Here is a 26,013-nt window from a genome sequence, read left to right as displayed (position 1 = left end):
ATCAACAGCAGCCTTTTAAACTCACCTGAGCTAACAGGTATGTGAGCTGGTTACTCTGCTGCGCTTAAAATTTCTTTTTTGGTTTGCTACAATGCCTTTTCTGAAACGTTGTCTCCCTCTGCTGGAACACTGACTTCTTTCATTTAATGCCTGCAGACTATAAAAGAGAAACCAACCCAAAAAGTTTGGTTGATTAGTCTGTGGCATTCTTTTAAACTGTTGCTTATGGCGGTCTCTGTGAGCTTCTCAGTGACATTCAGCCATCCAGGTATCCCGCCTGCAGTAGACGGAATGTGGCAATGGAACGCTGGCTGCGCGTGTCATAATAGGCTCTGAGCCTTTATATACCTGCGCACAGCAGCAGCCACCTTCAGTCTGCTGCTGGACAGCCAGCAGCAGCAGCAGCAGGAGAGGTAATTAATCAGCAACCCTCCTGCTAAGGGTAGACAGCTGCTCGTTCCACCCCCCCCCCGCCTTAATTGGTTCTCCTCCCTTCCAACGGTGTTGAGGCGGGTGGGAACAGCCGGGGGTTGAGGGTACTGTGCTAAAAGAGGTGGAGTTATGCAGATCTAAAACGCGTGGATTGCAGCAGCAGCAAGCCGAAAAGTGCAGGCATGTGAGGGATCTAGAGGTTGACAGCATGTCTTCTTAACGGGAGTCCAGGTGGCCATCTCCACAAATGGACTTTTCAGAATCCTTGGGTGGCACCGTAGTCGGAAACCAATTCTGGTTATCGCTTCTCGGCCTTTTGGCTAAGATCAAGTGTAGTATCTGTTCTTATCAGTTTAATATCTGATACGTCCCCTATCTGGGGACCATATATTAAATGGATTTTTAGAACAGGGAGATGGAAAAAGAGCTTGCTCTGTCCACTCCACGCATTGACCTGGTATTGCAGTATCTCCAGGACCGGTGCACCCCTTCTTTAATGCAGTTTCTAAAATCAGAAAGAATTGAATTCAATGCTTTTTGTTCATTTTGCTTGTTTGTCGGATTTTGGGATGGACTCTTTGGCTTTGCTTTTCTTCTCCTCATTGGATTTTTCATGTTAAAAGTTGCAGAAGCCAGATGACAAGCTCATTTTGGTTCAACTTCAGCAACTGTGCATTGCATTGCCATGTAATGTAATGTAATGCAATGCTATCTATCTAGCTCTCCCTCTATACTTCCTTTTGGATAAACAGACATATTAGGCAAGCATTTTGGAGCTTTCACCTAAATAACTACAGGTGGTGAGATAAGCTGCACAATATAATTGACCTTTCAGTATATTGTTGCACACACACCATCTATTTAGCAAATGCCCTTGTTATCAACAGCAGCCTTTTAAACTCACCTGAGCTAACAGGTATGTGAGCTGGTTACTCTGCTGCGCTTAAAATTTCTTTTTTGGTTTGCTACAATGCCTTTTCTGAAACGTTGTCTCCCTCTGCTGGAACACTGACTTCTTTCATTTAATGCCTGCAGACTATAAAAGAGAAACCAACCCAAAAAGTTTGGTTGATTAGTCTGTGGCATTCTTTTAAACTGTTGCTTATGGCGGTCTCTGTGAGCTTCTCAGTGACATTCAGCCATCCAGGTATCCCGCCTGCAGTAGACGGAATGTGGCAATGGAACGCTGGCTGCGCGTGTCATAATAGGCTCTGAGCCTTTATATACCTGCGCACAGCAGCAGCCACCTTCAGTCTGCTGCTGGACAGCCAGCAGCAGCAGCAGCAGGAGAGGTAATTAATCAGCAACCCTCCTGCTAAGGGTAGACAGCTGCTCGTTCCACCCCCCCCCACCCCGCCTTAATTGGTTCTCCTCCCTTCCAACGGTGTTGAGGCGGGTGGGAACAGCCGGGGGTTGAGGGTACTGTGCTAAAAGAGGTGGAGTTATGCAGATCTAAAACGCGTGGATTGCAGCAGCAGCAAGCCGAAAAGTGCAGGCATGTGAGGGATCTAGAGGTTGACAGCATGTCTTCTTAACGGGAGTCCAGGTGGCCATCTCCACAAATGGACTTTTCAGAATCCTTGGGTGGCACCGTAGTCGGAAACCAATTCTGGTTATCGCTTCTCGGCCTTTTGGCTAAGATCAAGTGTAGTATGTGTTCTTATCAGTTTAATATCTGATACGTCCCCTATCTGGGGACCATATATTAAATGGATTTTTAGAGCAGGGAGATGGAAAAAGAGCTTGCTCTGTCCACTCCACGCATTGACCTGGTATTGCAGTATCTCCAGGACCGGTGCACCCCTTCTTTAATGCAGTTTCTAAAATCAGAAAGAATTGAATTCAATGCTTTTTGTTCATTTTGCTTGTTTGTCGGATTTTGGGATGGACTCTTTGGCTTTGCTTTTCTTCTCCTCATTGGATTTTTCAAGTTAAAAGTTGCAGAAGCCAGATGACAAGCTCATTTTGGTTCAACTTCAGCAACTGTGCATTGCATTGCCATGTAATGTAATGTAATGTAATGCTATCTATCTAGCTCTCCCTCTATACTTCCTTTTGGATAAACAGACATATTAGGCAAGCATTTTGGAGCTTTCACCTAAATAACTACAGGTGGTGAGATAAGCTGCACAATATAATTGACCTTTCAGTATATTATTGCACACACACCATCTATTTAGCAAATGCCCTTGTTATCAACAGCAGCCTTTTAAACTCACCTGAGCTAACAGGTATGTGAGCTGGTTACTCTGCTGCGCTTAAAATTTCTTTTTTGGTTTGCTACAATGCCTTTTCTGAAACGTTGTCTCCCTCTGCTGGAACACTGACTTCTTTCATTTAATGCCTGCAGACTATAAAAGAGAAACCAACCCAAAAAGTTTGGTTGATTAGTCTGTGGCATTCTTTTAAACTGTTGCTTATGGCGGTCTCTGTGAGCTTCTCAGTGACATTCAGCCATCCAGGTATCCCGCCTGCAGTAGACGGAATGTGGCAATGGAACGCTGGCTGCGCGTGTCATAATAGGCTCTGAGCCTTTATATACCTGCGCACAGCAGCAGCCACCTTCAGTCTGCTGCTGGACAGCCAGCAGCAGCAGCAGCAGGAGAGGTAATTAATCAGCAACCCTCCTGCTAAGGGTAGACAGCTGCTCGTTCCACCCCCCCCCCCCGCCTTAATTGGTTCTCCTCCCTTCCAACGGTGTTGAGGCGGGTGGGAACAGCCGGGGGTTGAGGGTACTGTGCTAAAAGAGGTGGAGTTATGCAGATCTAAAACGCGTGGATTGCAGCAGCAGCAAGCCGAAAAGTGCAGGCATGTGAGGGATCTAGAGGTTGACAGCATGTCTTCTTAACGGGAGTCCAGGTGGCCATCTCCACAAATGGACTTTTCAGAATCCTTGGGTGGCACCGTAGTCGGAAACCAATTCTGGTTATCGCTTCTCGGCCTTTTGGCTAAGATCAAGTGTAGTATCTGTTCTTATCAGTTTAATATCTGATACGTCCCCTATCTGGGGACCATATATTAAATGGATTTTTAGAGCAGGGAGATGGAAAAAGAGCTTGCTCTGTCCACTCCACGCATTGACCTGGTATTGCAGTATCTCCAGGACCGGTGCACCCCTTCTTTAATGCAGTTTCTAAAATCAGAAAGAATTGAATTCAATGCTTTTTGTTCATTTTGCTTGTTTGTCGGATTTTGGGATGGACTCTTTGGCTTTGCTTTTCTTCTCCTCATTGGATTTTTCATGTTAAAAGTTGCAGAAGCCAGATGACAAGCTCATTTTGGTTCAACTTCAGCAACTGTGCATTGCATTGCCATGTAATGTAATGTAATGCAATGCTATCTATCTAGCTCTCCCTCTATACTTCCTTTTGGATAAACAGACATATTAGGCAAGCATTTTGGAGCTTTCACCTAAATAACTACAGGTGGTGAGATAAGCTGCACAATATAATTGACCTTTCAGTATATTGTTGCACACACACCATCTATTTAGCAAATGCCCTTGTTATCAACAGCAGCCTTTTAAACTCACCTGAGCTAACAGGTATGTGAGCTGGTTACTCTGCTGCGCTTAAAATTTCTTTTTTGGTTTGCTACAATGCCTTTTCTGAAACGTTGTCTCCCTCTGCTGGAACACTGACTTCTTTCATTTAATGCCTGCAGACTATAAAAGAGAAACCAACCCAAAAAGTTTGGTTGATTAGTCTGTGGCATTCTTTTAAACTGTTGCTTATGGCGGTCTCTGTGAGCTTCTCAGTGACATTCAGCCATCCAGGTATCCCGCCTGCAGTAGACGGAATGTGGCAATGGAACGCTGGCTGCGCGTGTCATAATAGGCTCTGAGCCTTTATATACCTGCGCACAGCAGCAGCCACCTTCAGTCTGCTGCTGGACAGCCAGCAGCAGCAGCAGCAGGAGAGGTAATTAATCAGCAACCCTCCTGCTAAGGGTAGACAGCTGCTCGTTCCACCCCCCCCCCACCCCGCCTTAATTGGTTCTCCTCCCTTCCAACGGTGTTGAGGCGGGTGGGAACAGCCAGGGGTTGAGGGTACTGTGCTAAAAGAGGTGGAGTTATGCAGATCTAAAACGCGTGGATTGCAGCAGCAGCAAGCCGAAAAGTGCAGGCATGTGAGGGATCTAGAGGTTGACAGCATGTCTTCTTAACGGGAGTCCAGGTGGCCATCTCCACAAATGGACTTTTCAGAATCCTTGGGTGGCACCGTAGTCGGAAACCAATTCTGGTTATCGCTTCTCGGCCTTTTGGCTAAGATCAAGTGTAGTATCTGTTCTTATCAGTTTAATATCTGATACGTCCCCTATCTGGGGACCATATATTAAATGGATTTTTAGAGCAGGGAGATGGAAAAAGAGCTTGCTCTGTCCACTCCACGCATTGACCTGGTATTGCAGTATCTCCAGGACCGGTGCACCCCTTCTTTAATGCAGTTTCTAAAATCAGAAAGAATTGAATTCAATGCTTTTTGTACATTTTGCTTGTTTGTCGGATTTTGGGATGGACTCTTTGGCTTTGCTTTTCTTCTCCTCATTGGATTTTTCAAGTTAAAAGTTGCAGAAGCCAGATGACAAGCTCATTTTGGTTCAACTTCAGCAACTGTGCATTGCATTGCCATGTAATGTAATGTAATGCAATGCTATCTATCTAGCTCTCCCTCTATACTTCCTTTTGGATAAACAGACATATTAGGCAAGCATTTTGGAGTTTTCACCTAAATAACTACAGGTGGTGAGATAAGCTGCACAATATAATTGACCTTTCAGTATATTATTGCACACACACCATCTATTTAGCAAATGCCCTTGTTATCAACAGCAGCCTTTTAAACTCACCTGAGCTAACAGGTATGTGAGCTGGTTACTCTGCTGCGCTTAAAATTTCTTTTTTGGTTTGCTACAATGCCTTTCCTGAAACGTTGTCTCCCTCTGCTGGAACACTGACTTCTTTCATTTAATGCCTGCAGACTATAAAAGAGAAACCAACCCAAAAAGTTTGGTTGATTAGTCTGTGGCATTCTTTTAAACTGTTGCTTATGGCGGTCTCTGTGAGCTTCTCAGTGACATTCAGCCATCCAGGTATCCCGCCTGCAGTAGACGGAATGTGGCAATGGAACGCTGGCTGCGCGTGTCATAATAGGCTCTGAGCCTTTATATACCTGCGCACAGCAGCAGCCACCTTCAGTCTGCTGCTGGACAGCCAGCAGCAGCAGCAGCAGGAGAGGTAATTAATCAGCAACCCTCCTGCTAAGGGTAGACAGCTGCTCGTTCCACCCCCCCCCCCGCCTTAATTGGTTCTCCTCCCTTCCAACGGTGTTGAGGCGGGTGGGAACAGCCGGGGGTTGAGGGTACTGTGCTAAAAGAGGTGGAGTTATGCAGATCTAAAACGCGTGGATTGCAGCAGCAGCAAGCCGAAAAGTGCAGGCATGTGAGGGATCTAGAGGTTGACAGCATGTCTTCTTAACGGGAGTCCAGGTGGCCATCTCCACAAATGGACTTTTCAGAATCCTTGGGTGGCACCGTAGTCGGAAACCAATTCTGGTTATCGCTTCTCGGCCTTTTGGCTAAGATCAAGTGTAGTATCTGTTCTTATCAGTTTAATATCTGATACGTCCCCTATCTGGGGACCATATATTAAATGGATTTTTAGAACAGGGAGATGGAAAAAGAGCTTGCTCTGTCCACTCCACGCATTGACCTGGTATTGCAGTATCTCCAGGACCGGTGCACCCCTTCTTTAATGCAGTTTCTAAAATCAGAAAGAATTGAATTCAATGCTTTTTGTTCATTTTGCTTGTTTGTCGGATTTTGGGATGGACTCTTTGGCTTTGCTTTTCTTCTCCTCATTGGATTTTTCATGTTAAAAGTTGCAGAAGCCAGATGACAAGCTCATTTTGGTTCAACTTCAGCAACTGTGCATTGCATTGCCATGTAATGTAATGTAATGCAATGCTATCTATCTAGCTCTCCCTCTATACTTCCTTTTGGATAAACAGACATATTAGGCAAGCATTTTGGAGCTTTCACCTAAATAACTACAGGTGGTGAGATAAGCTGCACAATATAATTGACCTTTCAGTATATTGTTGCACACACACCATCTATTTAGCAAATGCCCTTGTTATCAACAACAGCCTTTTAAACTCACCTGAGCTAACAGGTATGTGAGCTGGTTACTCTGCTGCGCTTAAAATTTCTTTTTTGGTTTGCTACAATGCCTTTTCTGAAACGTTGTCTCCCTCTGCTGGAACACTGACTTCTTTCATTTAATGCCTGCAGACTATAAAAGAGAAACCAACCCAAAAAGTTTGGTTGATTAGTCTGTGGCATTCTTTTAAACTGTTGCTTATGGCGGTCTCTGTGAGCTTCTCAGTGACATTCAGCCATCCAGGTATCCCGCCTGCAGTAGACGGAATGTGGCAATGGAACGCTGGCTGCGCGTGTCATAATAGGCTCTGAGCCTTTATATACCTGCGCACAGCAGCAGCCACCTTCAGTCTGCTGCTGGACAGCCAGCAGCAGCAGCAGCAGGAGAGGTAATTAATCAGCAACCCTCCTGCTAAGGGTAGACAGCTGCTCGTTCCACCCCCCCCACCCCGCCTTAATTGGTTCTCCTCCCTTCCAACGGTGTTGAGGCGGGTGGGAACAGCCGGGGGTTGAGGGTACTGTGCTAAAAGAGGTGGAGTTATGCAGATCTAAAACGCGTGGATTGCAGCAGCAGCAAGCCGAAAAGTGCAGGCATGTGAGGGATCTAGAGGTTGACAGCATGTCTTCTTAACGGGAGTCCAGGTGGCCATCTCCACAAATGGACTTTTCAGAATCCTTGGGTGGCACCGTAGTCGGAAACCAATTCTGGTTATCGCTTCTCGGCCTTTTGGCTAAGATCAAGTGTAGTATCTGTTCTTATCAGTTTAATATCTGATACGTCCCCTATCTGGGGACCATATATTAAATGGATTTTTAGAACAGGGAGATGGAAAAAGAGCTTGCTCTGTCCACTCCACGCATTGACCTGGTATTGCAGTATCTCCAGGACCGGTGCACCCCTTCTTTAATGCAGTTTCTAAAATCAGAAAGAATTGAATTCAATGCTTTTTGTTCATTTTGCTTGTTTGTCGGATTTTGGGATGGACTCTTTGGCTTTGCTTTTCTTCTCCTCATTGGATTTTTCATGTTAAAAGTTGCAGAAGCCAGATGACAAGCTCATTTTGGTTCAACTTCAGCAACTGTGCATTGCATTGCCATGTAATGTAATGTAATGCAATGCTATCTATCTAGCTCTCCCTCTATACTTCCTTTTGGATAAACAGACATATTAGGCAAGCATTTTGGAGCTTTCACCTAAATAACTACAGGTGGTGAGATAAGCTGCACAATATAATTGACCTTTCAGTATATTGTTGCACACACACCATCTATTTAGCAAATGCCCTTGTTATCAACAGCAGCCTTTTAAACTCACCTGAGCTAACAGGTATGTGAGCTGGTTACTCTGCTGCGCTTAAAATTTCTTTTTTGGTTTGCTACAATGCCTTTTCTGAAACATTGTCTCCCTCTGCTGGAACACTGACTTCTTTCATTTAATGCCTGCAGACTATAAAAGAGAAACCAACCCAAAAAGTTTGGTTGATTAGTCTGTGGCATTCTTTTAAACTGTTGCTTATGGCGGTCTCTGTGAGCTTCTCAGTGACATTCAGCCATCCAGGTATCCCGCCTGCAGTAGACGGAATGTGGCAATGGAACGCTGGCTGCGCGTGTCATAATAGGCTCTGAGCCTTTATATACCTGCGCACAGCAGCAGCCACCTTCAGTCTGCTGCTGGACAGCCAGCAGCAGCAGCAGCAGGAGAGGTAATTAATCAGCAACCCTCCTGCTAAGGGTAGACAGCTGCTCGTTCCACCCCCCCCCGCCTTAATTGGTTCTCCTCCCTTCCAACGGTGTTGAGGCGGGTGGGAACAGCCGGGGGTTGAGGGTACTGTGCTAAAAGAGGTGGAGTTATGCAGATCTAAAACGCGTGGATTGCAGCAGCAGCAAGCCGAAAAGTGCAGGCATGTGAGGGATCTAGAGGTTGACAGCATGTCTTCTTAACGGGAGTCCAGGTGGCCATCTCCACAAATGGACTTTTCAGAATCCTTGGGTGGCACCGTAGTCGGAAACCAATTCTGGTTATCGCTTCTCGGCCTTTTGGCTAAGATCAAGTGTAGTATCTGTTCTTATCAGTTTAATATCTGATACGTCCCCTATCTGGGGACCATATATTAAATGGATTTTTAGAACAGGGAGATGGAAAAAGAGCTTGCTCTGTCCACTCCACGCATTGACCTGGTATTGCAGTATCTCCAGGACCGGTGCACCCCTTCTTTAATGCAGTTTCTAAAATCAGAAAGAATTGAATTCAATGCTTTTTGTTCATTTTGCTTGTTTGTCGGATTTTGGGATGGACTCTTTGGCTTTGCTTTTCTTCTCCTCATTGGATTTTTCATGTTAAAAGTTGCAGAAGCCAGATGACAAGCTCATTTTGGTTCAACTTCAGCAACTGTGCATTGCATTGCCATGTAATGTAATGTAATGCAATGCTATCTATCTAGCTCTCCCTCTATACTTCCTTTTGGATAAACAGACATATTAGGCAAGCATTTTGGAGCTTTCACCTAAATAACTACAGGTGGTGAGATAAGCTGCACAATATAATTGACCTTTCAGTATATTGTTGCACACACACCATCTATTTAGCAAATGCCCTTGTTATCAACAGCAGCCTTTTAAACTCACCTGAGCTAACAGGTATGTGAGCTGGTTACTCTGCTGCGCTTAAAATTTCTTTTTTGGTTTGCTACAATGCCTTTTCTGAAACGTTGTCTCCCTCTGCTGGAACACTGACTTCTTTCATTTAATGCCTGCAGACTATAAAAGAGAAACCAACCCAAAAAGTTTGGTTGATTAGTCTGTGGCATTCTTTTAAACTGTTGCTTATAGCGGTCTCTGTGAGCTTCTCAGTGACATTCAGCCATCCAGGTATCCCGCCTGCAGTAGACGGAATGTGGCAATGGAACGCTGGCTGCGCGTGTCATAATAGGCTCTGAGCCTTTATATACCTGCGCACAGCAGCAGCCACCTTCAGTCTGCTGCTGGACAGCCAGCAGCAGCAGCAGCAGGAGAGGTAATTAATCAGCAACCCTCCTGCTAAGGGTAGACAGCTGCTCGTTCCACCCCCCCCCCCGCCTTAATTGGTTCTCCTCCCTTCCAACGGTTTTGAGGCGGGTGGGAACAGCCGGGGGTTGAGGGTACTGTGCTAAAAGAGGTGGAGTTATGCAGATCTAAAACGCGTGGATTGCAGCAGCAGCAAGCCGAAAAGTGCAGGCATGTGAGGGATCTAGAGGTTGACAGCATGTCTTCTTAACGGGAGTCCAGGTGGCCATCTCCACAAATGGACTTTTCAGAATCCTTGGGTGGCACCGTAGTCGGAAACCAATTCTGGTTATCGCTTCTCGGCCTTTTGGCTAAGATCAAGTGTAGTATCTGTTCTTATCAGTTTAATATCTGATACGTCCCCTATCTGGGGACCATATATTAAATGGATTTTTAGAACAGGGAGATGGAAAAAGAGCTTGCTCTGTCCACTCCACGCATTGACCTGGTATTGCAGTATCTCCAGGACCGGTGCACCCCTTCTTTAATGCAGTTTCTAAAATCAGAAAGAATTGAATTCAATGCTTTTTGTTCATTTTGCTTGTTTGTCGGATTTTGGGATGGACTCTTTGGCTTTGCTTTTCTTCTCCTCATTGGATTTTTCATGTTAAAAGTTGCAGAAGCCAGATGACAAGCTCATTTTGGTTCAACTTCAGCAACTGTGCATTGCATTGCCATGTAATGTAATGTAATGCAATGCTATCTATCTAGCTCTCCCTCTATACTTCCTTTTGGATAAACAGACATATTAGGCAAGCATTTTGGAGCTTTCACCTAAATAACTACAGGTGGTGAGATAAGCTGCACAATATAATTGACCTTTCAGTATATTGTTGCACACACACCATCTATTTAGCAAATGCCCTTGTTATCAACAGCAGCCTTTTAAACTCACCTGAGCTAACAGGTATGTGAGCTGGTTACTCTGCTGCGCTTAAAATTTCTTTTTTGGTTTGCTACAATGCCTTTTCTGAAACGTTGTCTCCCTCTGCTGGAACACTGACTTCTTTCATTTAATGCCTGCAGACTATAAAAGAGAAACCAACCCAAAAAGTTTGGTTGATTAGTCTGTGGCATTCTTTTAAACTGTTGCTTATGGCGGTCTCTGTGAGCTTCTCAGTGACATTCAGCCATCCAGGTATCCCGCCTGCAGTAGACGGAATGTGGCAATGGAACGCTGGCTGCGCGTGTCATAATAGGCTCTGAGCCTTTATATACCTGCGCACAGCAGCAGCCACCTTCAGTCTGCTGCTGGACAGCCAGCAGCAGCAGCAGGAGAGGTAATTAATCAGCAACCCTCCTGCTAAGGGTAGACAGCTGCTCGTTCCACCCCCCCCCCCCCCGCCTTAATTGGTTCTCCTCCCTTCCAACGGTGTTGAGGCGGGTGGGAACAGCCGGGGGTTGAGGGTACTGTGCTAAAAGAGGTGGAGTTATGCAGATCTAAAACGCGTGGATTGCAGCAGCAGCAAGCCGAAAAGTGCAGGCATGTGAGGGATCTAGAGGTTGACAGCATGTCTTCTTAACGGGAGTCCAGGTGGCCATCTCCACAAATGGACTTTTCAGAATCCTTGGGTGGCACCGTAGTCGGAAACCAATTCTTGTTATCGCTTCTCGGCCTTTTGGCTAAGATCAAGTGTAGTATCTGTTCTTATCAGTTTAATATCTGATACGTCCCCTATCTGGGGACCATATATTAAATGGATTTTTAGAACAGGGAGATGGAAAAAGAGCTTGCTCTGTCCACTCCACGCATTGACCTGGTATTGCAGTATCTCCAGGACCGGTGCACCCCTTCTTTAATGCAGTTTCTAAAATCAGAAAGAATTGAATTCAATGCTTTTTGTTCATTTTGCTTGTTTGTCGGATTTTGGGATGGACTCTTTGGCTTTGCTTTTCTTCTCCTCATTGGATTTTTCATGTTAAAAGTTGCAGAAACCAGATGACAAGCTCATTTTGGTTCAACTTCAGCAACTGTGCATTGCATTGCCATGTAATGTAATGTAATGCAATGCTATCCATCTAGCTCTCCCTCTATACTTCCTTTTGGATAAACAGACATATTAGGCAAGCATTTTGGAGCTTTCACCTAAATAACTACAGGTGGTGAGATAAGCTGCACAATATAATTGACCTTTCAGTATATTGTTGCACACACACCATCTATTTAGCAAATGCCCTTGTTATCAACAGCAGCCTTTTAAACTCACCTGAGCTAACAGGTATGTGAGCTGGTTACTCTGCTGCGCTTAAAATTTCTTTTTTGGTTTGCTACAATGCCTTTTCTGAAACGTTGTCTCCCTCTGCTGGAACACTGACTTCTTTCATTTAATGCCTGCAGACTATAAAAGAGAAACCAACCCAAAAAGTTTGGTTGATTAGTCTGTGGCATTCTTTTAAACTGTTGCTTATAGCGGTCTCTGTGAGCTTCTCAGTGACATTCAGCCATCCAGGTATCCCGCCTGCAGTAGACGGAATGTGGCAATGGAACGCTGGCTGCGCGTGTCATAATAGGCTCTGAGCCTTTATATACCTGCGCACAGCAGCAGCCACCTTCAGTCTGCTGCTGGACAGCCAGCAGCAGCAGCAGCAGGAGAGGTAATTAATCAGCAACCCTCCTGCTAAGGGTAGACAGCTGCTCGTTCCACCCCCCCCCCCCGCCTTAATTGGTTCTCCTCCCTTCCAACGGTTTTGAGGCGGGTGGGAACAGCCGGGGGTTGAGGGTACTGTGCTAAAAGAGGTGGAGTTATGCAGATCTAAAACGCGTGGATTGCAGCAGCAGCAAGCCGAAAAGTGCAGGCATGTGAGGGATCTAGAGGTTGACAGCATGTCTTCTTAACGGGAGTCCAGGTGGCCATCTCCACAAATGGACTTTTCAGAAACCTTGGGTGGCACCGTAGTCGGAAACCAATTCTGGTTATCGCTTCTCGGCCTTTTGGCTAAGATCAAGTGTAGTATCTGTTCTTATCAGTTTAATATCTGATACGTCCCCTATCTGGGGACCATATATTAAATGGATTTTTAGAACAGGGAGATGGAAAAAGAGCTTGCTCTGTCCACTCCACGCATTGACCTGGTATTGCAGTATCTCCAGGACCGGTGCACCCCTTCTTTAATGCAGTTTCTAAAATCAGAAAGAATTGAATTCAATGCTTTTTGTTCATTTTGCTTGTTTGTCGGATTTTGGGATGGACTCTTTGGCTTTGCTTTTCTTCTCCTCATTGGATTTTTCATGTTAAAAGTTGCAGAAGCCAGATGACAAGCTCATTTTGGTTCAACTTCAGCAACTGTGCATTGCATTGCCATGTAATGTAATGTAATGCAATGCTATCTATCTAGCTCTCCCTCTATACTTCCTTTTGGATAAACAGACATATTAGGCAAGCATTTTGGAGCTTTCACCTAAATAACTACAGGTGGTGAGAGAAGCTGCACAATATAATTGACCTTTCAGTATATTGTTGCACACACACCATCTATTTAGCAAATGCCCTTGTTATCAACAGCAGCCTTTTAAACTCACCTGAGCTAACAGGTATGTGAGCTGGTTACTCTGCTGCGCTTAAAATTTCTTTTTTGGTTTGCTACAATGCCTTTTCTGAAACGTTGTCTCCCTCTGCTGGAACACTGACTTCTTTCATTTAATGCCTGCAGACTATAAAAGAGAAACCAACCCAAAAAGTTTGGTTGATTAGTCTGTGGCATTCTTTTAAACTGTTGCTTATGGCGGTCTCTGTGAGCTTCTCAGTGACATTCAGCCATCCAGGTATCCCGCCTGCAGTAGACGGAATGTGGCAATGGAACGCTGGCTGCGCGTGTCATAATAGGCTCTGAGCCTTTATATACCTGCGCACAGCAGCAGCCACCTTCAGTCTGCTGCTGGACAGCCAGCAGCAGCAGCAGGAGAGGTAATTAATCAGCAACCCTCCTGCTAAGGGTAGACAGCTGCTCGTTCCACCCCCCCCCCCCCGCCTTAATTGGTTCTCCTCCCTTCCAACGGTGTTGAGGCGGGTGGGAACAGCCGGGGGTTGAGGGTACTGTGCTAAAAGAGGTGGAGTTATGCAGATCTAAAACGCGTGGATTGCAGCAGCAGCAAGCCGAAAAGTGCAGGCATGTGAGGGATCTAGAGGTTGACAGCATGTCTTCTTAACGGGAGTCCAGGTGGCCATCTCCACAAATGGACTTTTCAGAATCCTTGGGTGGCACCGTAGTCGGAAACCAATTCTTGTTATCGCTTCTCGGCCTTTTGGCTAAGATCAAGTGTAGTATCTGTTCTTATCAGTTTAATATCTGATACGTCCCCTATCTGGGGACCATATATTAAATGGATTTTTAGAACAGGGAGATGGAAAAAGAGCTTGCTCTGTCCACTCCACGCATTGACCTGGTATTGCAGTATCTCCAGGACCGGTGCACCCCTTCTTTAATGCAGTTTCTAAAATCAGAAAGAATTGAATTCAATGCTTTTTGTTCATTTTGCTTGTTTGTCGGATTTTGGGATGGACTCTTTGGCTTTGCTTTTCTTCTCCTCATTGGATTTTTCATGTTAAAAGTTGCAGAAACCAGATGACAAGCTCATTTTGGTTCAACTTCAGCAACTGTGCATTGCATTGCCATGTAATGTAATGTAATGCAATGCTATCCATCTAGCTCTCCCTCTATACTTCCTTTTGGATAAACAGACATATTAGGCAAGCATTTTGGAGCTTTCACCTAAATAACTACAGGTGGTGAGATAAGCTGCACAATATAATTGACCTTTCAGTATATTGTTGCACACACACCATCTATTTAGCAAATGCCCTTGTTATCAACAGCAGCCTTTTAAACTCACCTGAGCTAACAGGTATGTGAGCTGGTTACTCTGCTGCGCTTAAAATTTCTTTTTTGGTTTGCTACAATGCCTTTTCTGAAACGTTGTCTCCCTCTGCTGGAACACTGACTTCTTTCATTTAATGCCTGCAGACTATAAAAGAGAAACCAACCCAAAAAGTTTGGTTGATTAGTCTGTGGCATTCTTTTAAACTGTTGCTTATGGCGGTCTCTGTGAGCTTCTCAGTGACATTCAGCCATCCAGGTATCCCGCCTGCAGTAGACGGAATGTGGCAATGGAACGCTGGCTGCGCGTGTCATAATAGGCTCTGAGCCTTTATATACCTGCGCACAGCAGCAGCCACCTTCAGTCTGCTGCTGGACAGCCAGCAGCAGCAGCAGCAGGAGAGGTAATTAATCAGCAACCCTCCTGCTAAGGGTAGACAGCTGCTCGTTCCACCCCCCCCCCGCCTTAATTGGTTCTCCTCCCTTCCAACGGTGTTGAGGCGGGTGGGAACAGCCGGGGGTTGAGGGTACTGTGCTAAAAGAGGTGGAGTTATGCAGATCTAAAACGCGTGGATTGCAGCAGCAGCAAGCCGAAAAGTGCAGGCATGTGAGGGATCTAGAGGTTGACAGCATGTCTTCTTAACGGGAGTCCAGGTGGCCATCTCCACAAATGGACTTTTCAGAATCCTTGGGTGGCACCGTAGTCGGAAACCAATTCTGGTTATCGCTTCTCGGCCTTTTGGCTAAGATCAAGTGTAGTATCTGTTCTTATCAGTTTAATATCTGATACGTCCCCTATCTGGGGACCATATATTAAATGGATTTTTAGAACAGGGAGATGGAAAAAGAGCTTGCTCTGTCCACTCCACGCATTGACCTGGTATTGCAGTATCTCCAGGACCGGTGCACCCCTTCTTTAATGCAGTTTCTAAAATCAGAAAGAATTGAATTCAATGCTTTTTGTTCATTTTGCTTGTTTGTCGGATTTTGGGATGGACTCTTTGGCTTTGCTTTTCTTCTCCTCATTGGATTTTTCATGTTAAAAGTTGCAGAAGCCAGATGACAAGCTCATTTTGGTTCAACTTCAGCAACTGTGCATTGCATTGCCATGTAATGTAATGTAATGCAATGCTATCTATCTAGCTCTCCCTCTATACTTCCTTTTGGATAAACAGACATATTAGGCAAGCATTTTGGAGCTTTCACCTAAATAACTACAGGTGGTGAGAGAAGCTGCACAATATAATTGACCTTTCAGTATATTGTTGCACACACACCATCTATTTAGCAAATGCCCTTGTTATCAACAGCAGCCTTTTAAACTCACCTGAGCTAACAGGTATGTGAGCTGGTTACTCTGCTGCGCTTAAAATTTCTTTTTTGGTTTGCTACAATGCCTTTTCTGAAACGTTGTCTCCCTCTGCTGGAACACTGACTTCTTTCATTTAATGCCTGCAGACTATAAAAGAGAAACCAACCCAAAAAGTTTGGTTGATTAGTCTGTGGCATTCTTTTAAACTGTTGCTTATGGCGGTCTCTGTGAGCTTCTCAGTGACATTCAGCCATCCAGGTATCCCGCCTGCAGTAGACGGAATGTGGCAATGGAACGCTGGCTGCGCGTGTCATAATAGGCTCTGAGCCTTTATATACCTGCGCACAGCAGCAGCCACCTTCAGTCTGCTGCTGGACAGCCAGCAGCAGCAGCAGGAGAGGTAATTAATCAGCAACCCTCCTGCTAAGGGTAGACAGCTGCTCGTTCCACCCCCCCCCCCCCCGCCTTAATTGGTTCTCCTCCCTTCCAACGGTGTTGAGGCGGGTGGGAACAGCCGGGGGTTGAGGGTACTGTGCTAAAAGAGGTGGAGTTATGCAGATCTAAAACGCGTGGATTGCAGCAGCAGCAAGCCGAAAAGTGCAGGCATGTGAGGGATCTAGAGGTTGACAGCATGTCTTCTTAACGGGAGTCCAGGTGGCCATCTCCACAAATGGACTTTTCAGAATCCTTGGGTGGCACCGTAGTCGGAAACCAATTCTTGTTATCGCTTCTCGGCCTTTTGGCTAAGATCAAGTGTAGTATCTGTTCTTATCAGTTTAATATCTGATACGTCCCCTATCTGGGGACCATATATTAAATGGATTTTTAGAACAGGGAGATGGAAAAAGAGCTTGCTCTGTCCACTCCACGCATTGACCTGGTATTGCAGTATCTCCAGGACCGGTGCACCCCTTCTTTAATGCAGTTTCTAAAATCAGAAAGAATTGAATTCAATGCTTTTTGTTCATTTTGCTTGTTTGTCGGATTTTGGGATGGACTCTTTGGCTTTGCTTTTCTTCTCCTCATTGGATTTTTCATGTTAAAAGTTGCAGAAACCAGATGACAAGCTCATTTTGGTTCAACTTCAGCAACTGTGCATTGCATTGCCATGTAATGTAATGTAATGCAATGCTATCCATCTAGCTCTCCCTCTATACTTCCTTTTGGATAAACAGACATATTAGGCAAGCATTTTGGAGCTTTCACCTAAATAACTACAGGTGGTGAGATAAGCTGCACAATATAATTGACCTTTCAGTATATTGTTGCACACACACCATCTATTTAGCAAATGCCCTTGTTATCAACAGCAGCCTTTTAAACTCACCTGAGCTAACAGGTATGTGAGCTGGTTACTCTGCTGCGCTTAAAATTTCTTTTTTGGTTTGCTACAATGCCTTTTCTGAAACGTTGTCTCCCTCTGCTGGAACACTGACTTCTTTCATTTAATGCCTGCAGACTATAAAAGAGAAACCAACCCAAAAAGTTTGGTTGATTAGTCTGTGGCATTCTTTTAAACTGTTGCTTATGGCGGTCTCTGTGAGCTTCTCAGTGACATTCAGCCATCCAGGTATCCCGCCTGCAGTAGACGGAATGTGGCAATGGAACGCTGGCTGCGCGTGTCATAATAGGCTCTGAGCCTTTATATACCTGCGCACAGCAGCAGCCACCTTCAGTCTGCTGCTGGACAGCCAGCAGCAGCAGCAGCAGGAGAGGTAATTAATCAGCAACCCTCCTGCTAAGGGTAGACAGCTGCTCGTTCCACCCCCCCCCCGCCTTAATTGGTTCTCCTCCCTTCCAACGGTGTTGAGGCGGGTGGGAACAGCCGGGGGTTGAGGGTACTGTGCTAAAAGAGGTGGAGTTATGCAGATCTAAAACGCGTGGATTGCAGCAGCAGCAAGCCGAAAAGTGCAGGCATGTGAGGGATCTAGAGGTTGACAGCATGTCTTCTTAACGGGAGTCCAGGTGGCCATCTCCACAAATGGACTTTTCAGAATCCTTGGGTGGCACCGTAGTCGGAAACCAATTCTGGTTATCGCTTCTCGGCCTTTTGGCTAAGATCAAGTGTAGTATCTGTTCTTATCAGTTTAATATCTGATACGTCCCCTATCTGGGGACCATATATTAAATGGATTTTTAGAACAGGGAGATGGAAAAAGAGCTTGCTCTGTCCACTCCACGCATTGACCTGGTATTGCAGTATCTCCAGGACCGGTGCACCCCTTCTTTAATGCAGTTTCTAAAATCAGAAAGAATTGAATTCAATGCTTTTTGTTCATTTTGCTTGTTTGTCGGATTTTGGGATGGACTCTTTGGCTTTGCTTTTCTTCTCCTCATTGGATTTTTCATGTTAAAAGTTGCAGAAGCCAGATGACAAGCTCATTTTGGTTCAACTTCAGCAACTGTGCATTGCATTGCCATGTAATGTAATGTAATGCAATGCTATCTATCTAGCTCTCCCTCTATACTTCCTTTTGGATAAACAGACATATTAGGCAAGCATTTTGGAGCTTTCACCTAAATAACTACAGGTGGTGAGATAAGCTGCACAATATAATTGACCTTTCAGTATATTGTTGCACACACACCATCTATTTAGCAAATGCCCTTGTTATCAACAGCAGCCTTTTAAACTCACCTGAGCTAACAGGTATGTGAGCTGGTTACTCTGCTGCGCTTAAAATTTCTTTTTTGGTTTGCTACAATGCCTTTTCTGAAACGTTGTCTCCCTCTGCTGGAACACTGACTTCTTTCATTTAATGCCTGCAGACTATAAAAGAGAAACCAACCCAAAAAGTTTGGTTGATTAGTCTGTGGCATTCTTTTAAACTGTTGCTTATGGCGGTCTCTGTGAGCTTCTCAGTGACATTCAGCCATCCAGGTATCCCGCCTGCAGTAGACGGAATGTGGCAATGGAACGCTGGCTGCGCGTGTCATAATAGGCTCTGAGCCTTTATATACCTGCGCACAGCAGCAGCCACCTTCAGTCTGCTGCTGGACAGCCAGCAGCAGCAGCAGCAGGAGAGGTAATTAATCAGCAACCCTCCTGCTAAGGGTAGACAGCTGCTCGTTCCACCCCCCCCCCACCTTAATTTGTTCTCCTCCCTTCCAACGGTGTTGAGGCGGGTGGGAACAGCCGGGGGTTGAGGGTACTGTGCTAAAAGAGGTGAAGTTATGCAGATCTAAAACGCGTGGATTGCAGCAGCAGCAAGCCAAAAAGTGCAGGCATGTGAGGGATCTAGAGGTTGACAGCATGTCTTCTTAACGGGAGTCCAGGTGGCCATCTCCACAAATGGACTTTTCAGAATCCTTGGGTGGCACCGTAGTCGGAAACCAATTCTGGTTATCGCTTCTCGGCCTTTTGGCTAAGATCAAGTGTAGTATCTGTTCTTATCAGTTTAATATCTGATACGTCCCCTATCTGGGGACCATATATTAAATGGATTTTTAGAACAGGGAGATGGAAAAAGAGCTTGCTCTGTCCACTCCACGCATTGACCTGGTATTGCAGTATCTCCAGGACCGGTGCACCCCTTCTTTAATGCAGTTTCTAAAATCAGAAAGAATTGAATTCAATGCTTTTTGTTCATTTTGCTTGTTTGTCGGATTTTGGGATGGACTCTTTGGCTTTGCTTTTCTTCTCCTCATTGGATTTTTCATGTTAAAAGTTGCAGAAGCCAGATGACAAGCTCATTTTGGTTCAACTTCAGCAACTGTGCATTGCATTGCCATGTAATGTAATGTAATGCAATGCTATCTATCTAGCTCTCCCTCTATACTTCCTTTTGGATAAACAGACATATTAGGCAAGCATTTTGGAGCTTTCACCTAAATAACTACAGGTGGTGAGATAAGCTGCACAATATAATTGACCTTTCAGTATATTGTTGCACACACACCATCTATTTAGCAAATGCCCTTGTTATCAACAGCAGCCTTTTAAACTCACCTGAGCTAACAGGTATGTGAGCTGGTTACTCTGCTGCGCTTAAAATTTCTTTTTTGGTTTGCTACAATGCCTTTTCTGAAACGTTGTCTCCCTCTGCTGGAACACTGACTTCTTTCATTTAATGCCTGCAGACTATAAAAGAGAAACCAACCCAAAAAGTTTGGTTGATTAGTCTGTGGCATTCTTTTAAACTGTTGCTTATGGCGGTCTCTGTGAGCTTCTCAGTGACATTCAGCCATCCAGGTATCCCGCCTGCAGTAGACGGAATGTGGCAATGGAACGCTGGCTGCGCGTGTCATAATAGGCTCTGAGCCTTTATATACCTGCGCACAGCAGCAGCCACCTTCAGTCTGCTGCTGGACAGCCAGCAGCAGCAGCAGCAGGAGAGGTAATTAATCAGCAACCCTCCTGCTAAGGGTAGACAGCTGCTCGTTCCACCCCCCCCCCGCCTTAATTGGTTCTCCTCCCTTCCAACGGTGTTGAGGCGGGTGGGAACAGCCGGGGGTTGAGGGTACTGTCCTAAAAGAGGTGGAGTTATGCAGATCTAAAACGCGTGGATTGCAGCAGCAGCAAGCCGAAAAGTGCAGGCATGTGAGGGATCTAGAGGTTGACAGCATGTCTTCTTAACGGGAGTCCAGGTGGCCATCTCCACAAATGGACTTTTCAGAATCCTTGGGTGGCACCGTAGTCGGAAACCAATTCTGGTTATCGCTTCTCGGCCTTTTGGCTAAGATCAAGTGTAGTATCTGTTCTTATCAGTTTAATATCTGATACGTCCCCTATCTGGGGACCATATATTAAATGGATTTTTAGAACAGGGAGATGGAAAAAGAGCTTGCTCTGTCCACTCCACGCATTGACCTGGTATTGCAGTATCTCCAGGACCGGTGCACCCCTTCTTTAATGCAGTTTCTAAAATCAGAAAGAATTGAATTCAATGCTTTTTGTTCATTTTGCTTGTTTGTCGGATTTTGGGATGGACTCTTTGGCTTTGCTTTTCTTCTCCTCATTGGATTTTTCATGTTAAAAGTTGCAGAAGCCAGATGACAAGCTCATTTTGGTTCAACTTCAGCAACTGTGCATTGCATTGCCATGTAATGTAATGTAATGTAATGCAATGCTATCTATCTAGCTCTCCCTCTATACTTCCTTTTGGATAAACAGACATATTAGGCAAGCATTTTGGAGCTTTCACCTAAATAACTACAGGTGGTGAGATAAGCTGCACAATATAATTGACCTTTCAGTATATTGTTGCACACACACCATCTATTTAGCAAATGCCCTTGTTATCAACAGCAGCCTTTTAAACTCACCTGAGCTAACAGGTATGCGAGCTGGTTACTCTGCTGCGCTTAAAATTTCTTTTTTGGTTTGCTACAATGCCTTTTCTGAAACGTTGTCTCCCTCTGCTGGAACACTGACTTCTTTCATTTAATGCCTGCAGACTATAAAAGAGAAACCAACCCAAAATGTTTGGTTGATTAGTCTGTGGCATTCTTTTAAACTGTTGCTTATGGCGGTCTCTGTGAGCTTCTCAGTGACATTCAGCCATCCAGGTATCCCGCCTGCAGTAGACGGAATGTGGCAATGGAACGCTGGCTGCGCGTGTCATAATAGGCTCTGAGCCTTTATATACCTGCGCACAGCAGCAGCCACCTTCAGTCTGCTGCTGGACAGCCAGCAGCAGCAGCAGCAGGAGAGGTAATTAATCAGCAACCCTCCTGCTAAGGGTAGACAGCTGCTCGTTCCACCCCCCCCCCCCCCCGCCTTAATTGGTTCTCCTCCCTTCCAACGGTGTTGAGGCGGGTGGGAACAGCCGGGGGTTGAGGGTACTGTGCTAAAAGAGGTGGAGTTATGCAGATCTAAAACGCGTGGATTGCAGCAGCAGCAAGCCGAAAAGTGCAGGCATGTGAGGGATCTAGAGGTTGACAGCATGTCTTCTTAACGGGAGTCCAGGTGGCCATCTCCACAAATGGACTTTTCAGAATCCTTGGGTGGCACCGTAGTCGGAAACCAATTCTGGTTATCGCTTCTCGGCCTTTTGGCTAAGATCAAGTGTAGTATCTGTTCTTATCAGTTTAATATCTGATACGTCCCCTATCTGGGGACCATATATTAAATGGATTTTTAGAACAGGGAGATGGAAAAAGAGCTTGCTCTGTCCACTCCACGCATTGACCTGGTATTGCAGTATCTCCAGGACCGGTGCACCCCTTCTTTAATGCAGTTTCTAAAATCAGAAAGAATTGAATTCAATGGTTTTTGTTCATTTTGCTTGTTTGTCGGATTTTGGGATGGACTCTTTGGCTTTGCTTTTCTTCTCCTCATTGGATTTTTCATGTTAAAAGTTGCAGAAGCCAGATGACAAGCTCATTTTGGTTCAACTTCAGCAACTGTGCATTGCATTGCCATGTAATGTAATGTAATGCAATGCTATCTATCTAGCTCTCCCTCTATACTTCCTTTTGGATAAACAGACATATTAGGCAAGCATTTTGGAGCTTTCACCTAAATAACTACAGGTGGTGAGATAAGCTGCACAATATAATTGACCTTTCAGTATATTGTTGCACACACACCATCTATTTAGCAAATGCCCTTGTTATCAACAGCAGCCTTTTAAACTCACCTGAGCTAACAGGTATGTGAGCTGGTTACTCTGCTGCGCTTAAAATTTCTTTTTTGGTTTGCTACAATGCCTTTTCTGAAACGTTGTCTCCCTCTGCTGGAACACTGACTTCTTTCATTTAATGCCTGCAGACTATAAAAGAGAAACCAACCCAAAAAGTTTGGTTGATTAGTCTGTGGCATTCTTTTAAACTGTTGCTTATGGCGGTCTCTGTGAGCTTCTCAGTGACATTCAGCCATCCAGGTATCCCGCCTGCAGTAGACGGAATGTGGCAATGGAACGCTGGCTGCGCGTGTCATAATAGGCTCTGAGCCTTTATATACCTGCGCACAGCAGCAGCCACCTTCAGTCTGCTGCTGGACAGCCAGCAGCAGCAGCAGCAGGAGAGGTAATTAATCAGCAACCCTCCTGCTAAGGGTAGACAGCTGCTCGTCCCCCCCCCCCCCGCCTTAATTGGTTCTCCTCCCTTCCAACGGTGTTGAGGCGGGTGGGAACAGCCGGGGGTTGAGGGTACTGTGCTAAAAGAGGTGGAGTTATGCAGATCTAAAACGCGTGGATTGCAGCAGCAGCAAGCCGAAAAGTGCAGGCATGTGAGGGATCTAGAGGTTGACAGCATGTCTTCTTAACGGGAGTCCAGGTGGCCATCTCCACAAATGGACTTTTCAGAATCCTTGGGTGGCACCGTAGTCGGAAACCAATTCTGGTTATCGCTTCTCGGCCTTTTGGCTAAGATCAAGTGTAGTATCTGTTCTTATCAGTTTAATATCTGATACGTCCCCTATCTGGGGACCATATATTAAATGGATTTTTAGAACAGGGAGATGGAAAAAGAGCTTGCTCTGTCCACTCCACGCATTGACCTGGTATTGCAGTATCTCCAGGACCGGTGCACCCCTTCTTTAATGCAGTTTCTAAAATCAGAAAGAATTGAATTCAATGCTTTTTGTTCATTTTGCTTGTTTGTCGGATTTTGGGATGGACTCTTTGGCTTTGCTTTTCTTCTCCTCATTGGATTTTTCATGTTAAAAGTTGCAGAAGCCAGATGACAAGCTCATTTTGGTTCAACTTCAGCAACTGTGCATTGCATTGCCATGTAATGTAATGTAATGCAATGCTATCTATCTAGCTCTCCCTCTATACTTCCTTTTGGATAAACAGACATATTAGGCAAGCATTTTGGAGCTTTCACCTAAATAACTACAGGTGGTGAGATAAGCTGCACAATATAATTGACCTTTCAGTATATTGTTGCACACACACCATCTATTTAGCAAATGCCCTTGTTATCAACAGCAGCCTTTTAAACTCACCTGAGCTAACAGGTATGTGAGCTGGTTACTCTGCTGCGCTTAAAATTTCTTTTTTGGTTTGCTACAATGCCTTTTCTGAAACGTTGTCTCCCTCTGCTGGAACACTGACTTCTTTCATTTAATGCCTGCAGACTATAAAAGAGAAACCAACCCAAAAAGTTTGGTTGATTAGTCTGTGGCATTCTTTTAAACTGTTGCTTATGGCGGTCTCTGTGAGCTTCTCAGTGACATTCAGCCATCCAGGTATCCCGCCTGCAGTAGACGGAATGTGGCAATGGAACGCTGGCTGCGCGTGTCATAATAGGCTCTGAGCCTTTATATACCTGCGCACAGCAGCAGCCACCTTCAGTCTGCTGCTAGACAGCCAGCAGCAGCAGCAGCAGGAGAGGTAATTAATCAGCAACCCTCCTGCTAAGGGTAGACAGCTGCTCGTTCCACCCCCCCCCCCGCCTTAATTGGTTCTCCTCCCTTCCAACGGTGTTGAGGCGGGTGGGAACAGCCGGGGGTTGAGGGTACTGTGCTAAAAGAGGTGGAGTTATGCAGATCTAAAACGCGTGGATTGCAGCAGCAGCAAGCCGAAAAGTGCAGGCATGTGAGGGATCTAGAGGTTGACAGCATGTCTTCTTAACGGGAGTCCAGGTGGCCATCTCCACAAATGGACTTTTCAGAATCCTTGGGTGGCACCGTAGTCGGAAACCAATTCTGGTTATCGCTTCTCGGCCTTTTGGCTAAGATCAAGTGTAGTATCTGTTCTTATCAGTTTAATATCTGATACGTCCCCTATCTGGGGACCATATATTAAATGGATTTTTAGAACAGGGAGATGGAAAAAGAGCTTGCTCTGTCCACTCCACGCATTGACCTGGTATTGCAGTATCTCCAGGACTGGTGCACCCCTTCTTTAATGCAGTTTCTAAAATCAGAAAGAATTGAATTCAATGCTTTTTGTTCATTTTGCTTGTTTGTCGGATTTTGGGATGGACTCTTTGGCTTTGCTTTTCTTCTCCTCATTGGATTTTTCATGTTAAAAGTTGCAGAAGCCAGATGACAAGCTCATTTTGGTTCAACTTCAGCAACTGTGCATTGCATTGCCATGTAATGTAATGTAATGCAATGCTATCTATCTAGCTCTCCCTCTATACTTCCTTTTGGATAAACAGACATATTAGGCAAGCATTTTGGAGCTTTCACCTAAATAACTACAGGTGGTGAGATAAGCTGCACAATATAATTGACCTTTCAGTATATTGTTGCACACACACCATCTATTTAGCAAATGCCCTTGTTATCAACAGCAGCCTTTTAAACTCACCTGAGCTAACAGGTATGTGAGCTGGTTACTCTGCTGCGCTTAAAATTTCTTTTTTGGTTTGCTACAATGCCTTTTCTGAAACGTTGTCTCCCTCTGCTGGAACACTGACTTCTTTCATTTAATGCCTGCAGACTATAAAAGAGAAACCAACCCAAAAAGTTTGGTTGATTAGTCTGTGGCATTCTTTTAAACTGTTGCTTATGGCGGTCTCTGTGAGCTTCTCAGTGACATTCAGCCATCCAGGTATCCCGCCTGCAGTAGACGGAATGTGGCAATGGAACGCTGGCTGCGCGTGTCATAATAGGCTCTGAGCCTTTATATACCTGCGCACAGCAGCAGCCACCTTCAGTCTGCTGCTGGACAGCCAGCAGCAGCAGCAGCAGGAGAGGTAATTAATCAGCAACCCTCCTGCTATGGGTAGACAGCTGCTCGTTCCACCCCCCCCCCCCCGCCTTAATTGGTTCTCCTCCCTTCCAACGGTGTTGAGGCGGGTGGGAACAGCCGGGGGTTGAGGGTACTGTGCTAAAAGAGGTGGAGTTATGCAGATCTAAAACGCGTGGATTGCAGCAGCAGCAAGCCGAAAAGTGCAGGCATGTGAGGGATCTAGAGGTTGACAGCATGTCTTCTTAACGGGAGTCCAGGTGGCCATCTCCACAAATGGACTTTTCAGAATCCTTGGGTGGCACCGTAGTCGGAAACCAATTCTGGTTATCGCTTCTCGGCCTTTTGGCTAAGATCAAGTGTAGTATCTGTTCTTATCAGTTTAATATCTGATACGTCCCCTATCTGGGGACCATATATTAAATGGATTTTTAGAACAGGGAGATGGAAAAAGAGCTTGCTCTGTCCACTCCACGCATTGACCTGGTATTGCAGTATCTCCAGGACCGGTGCACCCCTTCTTTAATGCAGTTTCTAAAATCAGAAAGAATTGAATTCAATGCTTTTTGTTCAATTTGCTTGTTTGTCGGATTTTGGGATGGACTCTTTGGCTTTGCTTTTCTTCTCCTCATTGGATTTTTCATGTTAAAAGTTGCAGAAGCCAGATGA

The 26,013-nt window shown here is 45.2% G+C and overlaps 20 non-coding genes across 20 annotated transcripts; all 20 read left to right on the top strand.

Moving 5' to 3' along the window:
• The first annotated feature begins 732 nt into the window (after positions 1-732).
• On the top strand, positions 733-923 carry LOC141190879 (U2 spliceosomal RNA). Its single transcript, XR_012264890.1, has one exon. It is a non-coding gene; the product is annotated as a U2 spliceosomal RNA (small nuclear RNA).
• Positions 924-2,047: 1,124 nt separating this feature from the next.
• LOC141185242 (U2 spliceosomal RNA) lies at positions 2,048-2,238 on the top strand. Its single transcript, XR_012259923.1, has one exon. It is a non-coding gene; the product is annotated as a U2 spliceosomal RNA (small nuclear RNA).
• A 1,122-nt stretch (positions 2,239-3,360) lies between these two features.
• On the top strand, positions 3,361-3,551 carry LOC141191237 (U2 spliceosomal RNA). The gene has a single exon (XR_012265235.1). It is a non-coding gene; the product is annotated as a U2 spliceosomal RNA (small nuclear RNA).
• Positions 3,552-4,676: 1,125 nt separating this feature from the next.
• LOC141191236 (U2 spliceosomal RNA) lies at positions 4,677-4,867 on the top strand. The gene has a single exon (XR_012265234.1). It is a non-coding gene; the product is annotated as a U2 spliceosomal RNA (small nuclear RNA).
• A 1,121-nt stretch (positions 4,868-5,988) lies between these two features.
• LOC141190878 (U2 spliceosomal RNA) lies at positions 5,989-6,179 on the top strand. The gene has a single exon (XR_012264889.1). It is a non-coding gene; the product is annotated as a U2 spliceosomal RNA (small nuclear RNA).
• A 1,123-nt stretch (positions 6,180-7,302) lies between these two features.
• Positions 7,303-7,493, top strand: LOC141190877 (U2 spliceosomal RNA). The gene has a single exon (XR_012264888.1). It is a non-coding gene; the product is annotated as a U2 spliceosomal RNA (small nuclear RNA).
• A 1,119-nt stretch (positions 7,494-8,612) lies between these two features.
• Positions 8,613-8,803, top strand: LOC141190876 (U2 spliceosomal RNA). Its single transcript, XR_012264887.1, has one exon. It is a non-coding gene; the product is annotated as a U2 spliceosomal RNA (small nuclear RNA).
• A 1,121-nt stretch (positions 8,804-9,924) lies between these two features.
• LOC141190875 (U2 spliceosomal RNA) lies at positions 9,925-10,115 on the top strand. The gene has a single exon (XR_012264886.1). It is a non-coding gene; the product is annotated as a U2 spliceosomal RNA (small nuclear RNA).
• Positions 10,116-11,236: 1,121 nt separating this feature from the next.
• LOC141190874 (U2 spliceosomal RNA) lies at positions 11,237-11,427 on the top strand. Its single transcript, XR_012264885.1, has one exon. It is a non-coding gene; the product is annotated as a U2 spliceosomal RNA (small nuclear RNA).
• Positions 11,428-12,549: 1,122 nt separating this feature from the next.
• LOC141190873 (U2 spliceosomal RNA) lies at positions 12,550-12,740 on the top strand. The gene has a single exon (XR_012264884.1). It is a non-coding gene; the product is annotated as a U2 spliceosomal RNA (small nuclear RNA).
• Positions 12,741-13,860: 1,120 nt separating this feature from the next.
• LOC141190872 (U2 spliceosomal RNA) lies at positions 13,861-14,051 on the top strand. The gene has a single exon (XR_012264883.1). It is a non-coding gene; the product is annotated as a U2 spliceosomal RNA (small nuclear RNA).
• A 1,120-nt stretch (positions 14,052-15,171) lies between these two features.
• Positions 15,172-15,362, top strand: LOC141190871 (U2 spliceosomal RNA). Its single transcript, XR_012264882.1, has one exon. It is a non-coding gene; the product is annotated as a U2 spliceosomal RNA (small nuclear RNA).
• Positions 15,363-16,483: 1,121 nt separating this feature from the next.
• On the top strand, positions 16,484-16,674 carry LOC141190869 (U2 spliceosomal RNA). The gene has a single exon (XR_012264880.1). It is a non-coding gene; the product is annotated as a U2 spliceosomal RNA (small nuclear RNA).
• Positions 16,675-17,794: 1,120 nt separating this feature from the next.
• Positions 17,795-17,985, top strand: LOC141190868 (U2 spliceosomal RNA). Its single transcript, XR_012264879.1, has one exon. It is a non-coding gene; the product is annotated as a U2 spliceosomal RNA (small nuclear RNA).
• Positions 17,986-19,105: 1,120 nt separating this feature from the next.
• On the top strand, positions 19,106-19,296 carry LOC141190867 (U2 spliceosomal RNA). Its single transcript, XR_012264878.1, has one exon. It is a non-coding gene; the product is annotated as a U2 spliceosomal RNA (small nuclear RNA).
• A 1,120-nt stretch (positions 19,297-20,416) lies between these two features.
• On the top strand, positions 20,417-20,607 carry LOC141190866 (U2 spliceosomal RNA). Its single transcript, XR_012264877.1, has one exon. It is a non-coding gene; the product is annotated as a U2 spliceosomal RNA (small nuclear RNA).
• Positions 20,608-21,737: 1,130 nt separating this feature from the next.
• LOC141190865 (U2 spliceosomal RNA) lies at positions 21,738-21,928 on the top strand. The gene has a single exon (XR_012264876.1). It is a non-coding gene; the product is annotated as a U2 spliceosomal RNA (small nuclear RNA).
• A 1,119-nt stretch (positions 21,929-23,047) lies between these two features.
• On the top strand, positions 23,048-23,238 carry LOC141190864 (U2 spliceosomal RNA). The gene has a single exon (XR_012264875.1). It is a non-coding gene; the product is annotated as a U2 spliceosomal RNA (small nuclear RNA).
• Positions 23,239-24,359: 1,121 nt separating this feature from the next.
• Positions 24,360-24,550, top strand: LOC141184258 (U2 spliceosomal RNA). Its single transcript, XR_012259031.1, has one exon. It is a non-coding gene; the product is annotated as a U2 spliceosomal RNA (small nuclear RNA).
• A 1,123-nt stretch (positions 24,551-25,673) lies between these two features.
• On the top strand, positions 25,674-25,864 carry LOC141190863 (U2 spliceosomal RNA). The gene has a single exon (XR_012264874.1). It is a non-coding gene; the product is annotated as a U2 spliceosomal RNA (small nuclear RNA).
• Positions 25,865-26,013: the final 149 nt, after the last annotated feature.

Source organism: Phyllobates terribilis, unplaced genomic scaffold (assembly GCF_046119375.1).
Source record: "Phyllobates terribilis strain yellow unplaced genomic scaffold, ASM4611937v1 Scaffold_40__1_contigs__length_11209783, whole genome shotgun sequence".
NCBI classification, from domain to species: Eukaryota; Metazoa; Chordata; class Amphibia; order Anura; family Dendrobatidae; genus Phyllobates; species Phyllobates terribilis.
Note: the sequence above shows the minus strand (reverse complement) of the source record. Positions and strands in the feature narration are given on the sequence as shown.